Genomic DNA, 7,368 nt, shown 5'->3' with positions numbered 1-7,368 from the left:
TTAAAAAGAAAATAAAAACCAGTGGGGAGAGTAATATAGGGCCAAGTGACAAAAGAAAGATGAGATTTCTACTGCAACTCTTTTGTTGAGATAAGAATGATGTAACATTTGGTAATGCCAAGCAACCCCTTAGTGCTTTCGTTTTTATATTAATGAAATACTTTATTTCCTTTTAAGAAAAGAATGATGCAAAATTTAGCTTTCAAATAACAAAGTTTGCACAATTTTGGATAAATAAAAAGCATCAGTACCTTAAGATTGAAATTTGATGTTTAAAAGTACATACTACAACACTAAAAAGTTGTAGAGTTACTATTGGTTCGGTGTTGTGAGGCAAAACTTTATATATATTTCATGACATCATGCTGTTAAATAAACAACAACTTTCCTTCTTCACGACTTGCCTGAATGGAAAATTTAGCGAGGCAGCTCTTTTATTTATTTCATGACTTCTTGCTGTTAAACCAAAAAGAAGTTCTTTCTTCCAGACATGCCTAAATGAGAAAGAGTGATAAAAGTGGCAATTTCCTCGACATTCAGTGGTTAATAATTCCTTTTGTGTCAATATCTTTGTTGGAGTATATATTAATGTGGATTCAAGCAAAAATGATTTCTGTAATTATTTTGTCTATCATCCCCTAGCAAATGACATCTTGTGATCAGTTTTGATTGTTTGATTCATTGATTTGCTTTAGTAAAAGGTCCTCTAATAAAAAGTTTTTGTATGTTATCCAAATATTTTTATATTTTCATGCAGCTCATGTCAGTGTGGAACTTCTTATTAAAAGCTTGTTAACAAAGAAGAGATGTTTTGCGAGAGAACATGAGTTGTTCGTCATTAATTACCTGGCCAACCAATTATTGTTGTTGCTGCATTGGATTATCAGCCCCGCTCATATGAAATTATCGGTCTTTTTGGTCTTTCTACGCTCTAATTTTCTTATTGTTTCTTCTTAAATAATGTAATTATTTGTCTTTCTTTTATTTCTTTGATAAGACGTAGGGTATCTTAGAATTCCTAATGAGATCAAGATATCTGAGTGCCTAAGTTTCTTTTTGGAAGTAAAAGTACCAAAAGTTGCAAATATCCTACTAATATTAATTCTGCAGCTTCTTCTAGATATGATTAATAGTATGATGATGGCTATTCTAAGCATGTGCTTCCATTTGAGGCTAGCCTTTCAGTCTTTGCAGAGACATCACATGTCTTAACAAGTATGTATGAACCAAAATCAATTTATGTATTTAACTTGTCAATTGAGAGATGGAACTAATTTCCCTTAAGACTTATTGTATAGTTCTGATATCCCTTAATCTATTCTCTGTAGGTAAGGTATTGGATAATGGCGTGTGCGTTTCTCTACCAAAGATTCTTGGTAACTCTAACATTTGTAATATTTTCAGCTAATCGTCTTTCTTATCTGAGTCATTTATGCTCAAATGAGATAGGTAATGAGAATGAGATATTGAGATGTTGTAGAGCTTGAGAATTGTTGCTCTATGCAGGACTAAAATGAGCTTTGACCCAGTTCTCTGATTTAGGTGATACATTTGGAAATCTCTCAGCAGCTAAGAAGGTTGTCATTTGGAGATTATATTAAATATAGTTTTTATCAATTCTTTCATGCCACGTATTTTCTAATTTAGATTCCCCATGATTCCTTGCTTATTCATCTCAAGAAATAATCCATAGGCAGATCAATTAATATATAACTTTTTGAATCATTAATGATTGTTTCCATCATAACAGAATTGCATTTTGAAAAGCCTTTAAACCAGCATATAAATCAAAGTTTTACATATGTAATTTTTTAAGTAATAAAATATAAACACTTTGAAGGTTTGCTCATATAAGTTAAATGGTTTAGGCATTGGTTTATTCTGCTTTTCAGCGTCGCTATGCTATTTAAACGAGCTAATGGAAAGGGGGATTGTGTTACTAGTGTATACCCTCAAAATCGAGGGAGCATGATTTTGAAGTCTTAAATCAGGCTATGAGTTCGAGTCCGGGAGATTCGAACTGGAGATCAGATCTGGCTAAGGAACTTCCGCCTCGAGGAAGCTGATCGAGGGCCTGGCGCGATTTGCATCGAGGGCGTCGCAATCTCGAAGTGAAAGAGTGGAAATTTCTAAAGAATACGTGGACCTGAACATTAATTATAGGATAAGGGTGGTACAAAAAGGTATAAGTCCGTACTAGGCCGTTATACACTTGTACCAATAGAATTCTTTACCTTTATGAGCAAGGTACTATGTTAGGGTTTTCTCCTCCTATATAAAGGAGACTCCAATGATTATTGTAAGGGCATCAGATCATCACTGCAATAGAACATTCTTATTCTTCTCTTGTTTAACGTGCTCAGCAGTTACTTTTCAGCTTTGTTGCCTTTTACTTTATTGTTCATACTTTGTTACTCTTAGCTGATCTCGAGGTCCCTGGATAATCGAGCTCGAGGCCCCCTACAGTTCCAACAACATCAATTTGGTTCTTTATTTCTTCTTACTTAACCTCAATATTACTCATATAATCACTAGTATTAGAATATATCACGTATCTTTAAAATCACAAATCATCTTTAATTGTTTCTTACATTTTTCGAGGTAAACAGTTTGACGCCCACCGTGGGGCTAAAGATAATAGTGATTATTTTAGTGCTAGTTTTCTGATAACACACGTTATTCTTTACACTTTTTCTTGTCAAAGACTCTTAGCTTAGTCATGTCTAGCACTCAAAATGCACCCGCTCACGACAGTGAAGGACTTGGAGAAAACAACGGCATAGGGCTCGGTGTACCTCCCGTAAACCCTGAAGGAGTGCCAAACGTGGATCCAGTTGACATTAGCTCCCACAACGCACTAAACACGGACGCAGGCACAGACCCCGCAAGGAACGCACACAGGGAAACCCGAGCCGGAGGCCAGGAAGCACGAGGACTGGAAGAAGGAGGAGTCAGCCTCCAAGTGATATTCGAGATGCTGCAGGCTCAGCAAGTTGCCATCGCTCAACTTCAGAGCCAGATGAGAACTCCTAACACCGCCGAGCCAGTAAACACACAGCATGGACTAGTGCTGGAAAGGCCTGATAAAAGTGGCTCGGGGACTGACCCCACAATTATGAAAATGCTCGAGGAACTGGCTAAGAGAATCGAGTCTGGAGAAAAGAAGATAGAAGACAACAACAAGAAGGTGGAAACTTACAACTCCCGAGTAGACAAGATACCGAGAGCACCTCCAATTTTGAAGGGTTTAGACGCCAAAAAATTCATACAAAAATCTTTCCCCCCAAGTGCGGCTCCGATGCCCATTCCCAAGAAGTTCCCCATGCCAGATATACCAAAGTACAATGGGACAACTGACCCCAACGAACATATTACTTCTTACCCTTGTGGAATTAAAGGAAATGACCTGAATGATGACGAAATCGAGTCTGTATTGTTATAAAAGTTTGGGGAAACATTATCAAAAGAGCTATGATCTGGTATTACAACTTAGCTCCTAACTCCATTGATTCGTTTGCTATGTTGGTGGATGCCGTCGTGAAAGGATGGAATGTAACGACCCGGCCGGTCGTTTTTGAAATTTACGCCCCGATCCCCTATTAACTGCTTCCTCCAAGTTTATTTCTGCTATTTCGATTTGCCGAGATGTTTGTTTTTGAGTTTCGTTTTCGGGACACTTAATCCCTAAATGAGAGCTTAAGTATTGGAAAGTTGACCATAGTTGGAACAGTATGAAGACGGCCTCGGAATGGAAATCCGATGGTTCTGTTAGCTCCGTTAGGTGATTTCGGGTTTAGGGGCGTGGTCGGATTGTGTTTTGGAGGTCCATAGCTAATTTAGGCTTGAAATGCCGAAAGGTCGAATTTTGAAGTTTCTGGTTCGATAGTGAGATTTTGATCCGAGGGTCGGAATGGAATTCCGTGAGTTATAGTAGTTCCATCATGTCATTTGGGATGTGTGTGCAAAATTTCAGGTCATTCGGACGTGGTTTGGTTGGATTTTTGATCAAAAGCGAAATTCGGAGGAGTTTAGAAACTTAGGCTTGAATCCGATGTGTTTTGGTTATTTTGATGTTGTTTGGAGTGTTTTGAAGATTAGTACAAGTTTGAATAAGGTATTAGGTGATGTTTGTTCTTTTGGTTGAGGTCCCGGGGGCCTCGGGGTGATTTCGGATGGTTAACGGGGAGTTGAGGAAATGTAGCAGCTGTTGTATTTTTGTTTTGCTTCTTCTGGTATTTTTGCATCTGCGGTTTGGGGACCGCAGATGCGGCATCGCAGAAGCGGCTAAGGAGCCCGCAAAAGCGGATTTTTGCCTTTCCTTCAGGTTCCGCAGATGCGGAAGGAATACCGCAGAAGCGGTGGCGCATCTGCAAAAGGGTAATCGCAGATGTGGATTTCTGGTCAGTTAATGAAAAGTCGCAGATGCGACTAAGTCTCCGCAGAAGCGGAACCAAAGATGCGGCCTAGGGCCGCAAATGCGGAATTAGCTGGGCAGAACATATAAATAGTTGCATTCACAAAATTGAGCCATTCTTTCACCATTTTCATCCGGGTTTGAAGCTTTTGAGAGAGATATTTGAGAAAAAAAAGGGGAATCGCTTGGAGGTAACGTCCTTGACTTCATAACTCGTTTTTATGTGATTAAAGACCTAACTAGTGATAAGAAATTTGGGAAAAATGGGTAATTAGGGCTTGAGTTTAAGAGGCCTTTAAATGAGGATTTGAGGGGACGTTTGGGCCCCGATATCAGTGTTCTTGTTATGTATAGACTCGTGAGAGTACGAGGTTTCTGAAAACGTAAATTTTATCCGGTTTCGAGACGTGGGCCTGAGGGGCATTTTGGTCATATTACCTAATTTCGCGTATTAGCTTAGAAGTTAATTATAGAATCAGTTTCTTGAGGTGTTATTTACATTTATGAAATTTAATTGAATAGATTTGAGCCATCTGGAGTTGGATACTCGTGGCAAAGGCGTGGTTTCGGGTTGACTTGCACTTGTTCGAGGTAAGTGGCTTGTCTAACCTTGTGTGGGGGACTTTTCCCCTTAGGATATATATTTTGGTAATTGAAATGCCTCGTACGTGAGGTGACGAGCGCGTACTTGTGCTAACTGTTGCGAATCCGATTTTCTTTAAAGATAGCCTTGAATTGTGTTCTTCCTTTTCTTGCTTACACTGTTTGGACATTAAACCTGCTATAGCTTAGAGAAACATGTCTACTTGACTAAATTGCTCTATTTGCCTTAACTGCCTTAATTGTATTACGTGAATCATGCTAGGTTAGGATTACCTGCATCACTTTGATATGAAATTGATTGGATTGAATTCTTGTTGTTGCTGTGTATTTACTTTGGGACTACGGAACGGTATTCCGGGAGATCCCCCTGCACTTTTACTTTGGGACTACGGGACGGTATCCCGGGAGCTCCCCTATATGTTTACTTTGGGACTACAAAATTGTATTCCGGGAGATCCCCCTGCACATTCATGCGTTGGACTACGGGACTGCACCCGGGAGATCCACTGGAGATGATATTTATATTTGGGGACTACAGGACGGTATCTTGGGAGATCCCCGGTTGTTATCTTGGAGCTGAGTTGTGCTCTTTTACTGTGTTTTACTTGCCTCTGTGATAGTTGTTGATGTCCTTTATATCTTGTGTTACTCACTTACACTGTTATTCACACTATTAAACCTTATACCTTATTTAACCTCAGTAGGGCTCTGATCTTCCTCATCACTACCCAACCGAGATTAGGCTTGGCACTTACTGAGTACCGATATGGTGTACTCATGCCCTTCCTGCTCATGTTTTTCATGTGCAGATCCAGGTACCTCTACTCAGGCTTATCATTCTTGAGGCGAGGCGATTCTGCGGGACTTCGAGGTATATCTGCCGCGTCCGCAGACTGAGGAGTCTTTTTCTATTCTTGCATTTAGTGTTTAGCCCTGCTGTACTTTATGTTCTTGATTAGACATTCCGGAGATTAGAGCTATGTAGTGTTTTTCTCGGCTTGTGGATCCGTGAGTTTCCGGGTTTTGGGATTGTGTATCTGACTTTGGAAAGTTGTGTGTATATGCCAGCAACATTTAAATACTATTTCTTTTAGTTCATTGGCTTTTGATTATTTATTCCGCAAGATTAGTTGTTTTTCGCATTTGTTAGGCTTGACTAATCATAGAGACTAGGTGCCGTCAGATAGTTCACGGAGGACGAACTGGGGTTGTGACAAGTTGGTATCAGAGCTCTAGGTTCATAGGAGTCATGGATCACAAGCCGATTTATTAGAGTCTCGCTGATCGGTACGGAGACGTCTGTACTTATCTACGACAGGCTATGTAACTGTTAGAAAAAATTTCACTTCATTTGAGTTCCTTGTCGTGCGAGATTTTTGATATCCCAATTCTAAACTTCTGTCTTTCTATTCTCTCACTGATGGTGAGGACACGTGCTGCTCGAGATGACCAGGCACCCGCGCCCCCTACTGGAGCCATCAGAGGCCGGGGCCGGGGCCGGGGTAGAGGCCGAGGACGCGCTCGTAGTGCAGCCAGAGCACCCGTGCGAGCTGCCGCTGAGGTACCACCAGCAGTACCAGCTGGAGTCCAGACACCTGATACATCTGCCACTAGTACTCCTGCACTCCAGGAGACTTTGGCACAGTTTATGAGGATGTACACCACTTTGGCACAGGCAGGGTTGCTTCCCTTTGCTGTAGCCACATCCCAGGCCGGGGGAGGAGCACAGACTCCCGCCGCCCGCACTCCTGAGTAGCAAGTGCATGTTGATCAGGTCCCAGAGGTTATTCCTGCACCGCCTGCAGTGCCAGTTCAGCCCGAGGACAGGGCACCGACTTTAGAGGATGAGCAGCGGAGACTTAAGAGGTTCAAGAAATATGATCCTCCTGTATTCAGTGGGATAGCATCGGAGGATGCCTTGGGATTTCTGGAGGAGTGCTACCGTATTCTCTGTACTATGGTCATATCAGGATTGAGCGGGGTTTCCTTCACTACTTTCCAGCTTCGAGGAGCCGCCTATTAGTGGTGGCGTGCTTATGAGTTAGAAAGTCCGGATGAGGCAGCTTCCCTGACTTGGACTCGGTTTTCAGATATGTTCACGAGGGAGTATGTCCCCCAGAGTCTTAGGGATGCCTGGCGTGCGAAGTTTGAGCATTTGGGCCAGGGTACTATGACTGTCTCGGAGTATGCTGTTCGTTACATCGACTTGGCTAGACATGCACCAGCTTTGGTTTCTACGGTTCGCGAGAAGGTTCGCCAGTTCATTGAGAAGCTTATTCCCAGCATTAGATCTAGCATGGCTCGTGAGTTAGAGATGGATATATCTTATCAGCAGGTGGTGAGCATTGCTA

General features: G+C 41.5%; 1 long non-coding RNA gene across 1 annotated transcript; it reads left to right on the top strand.

Moving 5' to 3' along the window:
• Nucleotides 758-2,302, top strand: LOC109236189. Its single transcript, XR_002069467.1, has 4 exons — nucleotides 758-1,215; nucleotides 1,329-1,376; nucleotides 1,507-1,577; nucleotides 1,893-2,302. It is a non-coding gene; the product is annotated as an uncharacterized LOC109236189 (long non-coding RNA).

Source organism: Nicotiana attenuata, chromosome 12 (assembly GCF_001879085.1).
Source record: "Nicotiana attenuata strain UT chromosome 12, NIATTr2, whole genome shotgun sequence".
NCBI lineage: Eukaryota > Viridiplantae > Streptophyta > Magnoliopsida > Solanales > Solanaceae > Nicotiana > Nicotiana attenuata.
The sequence above is the reverse complement of the archived record's forward strand: the minus strand, read 5'-3'. Positions and strand labels throughout refer to the sequence as shown.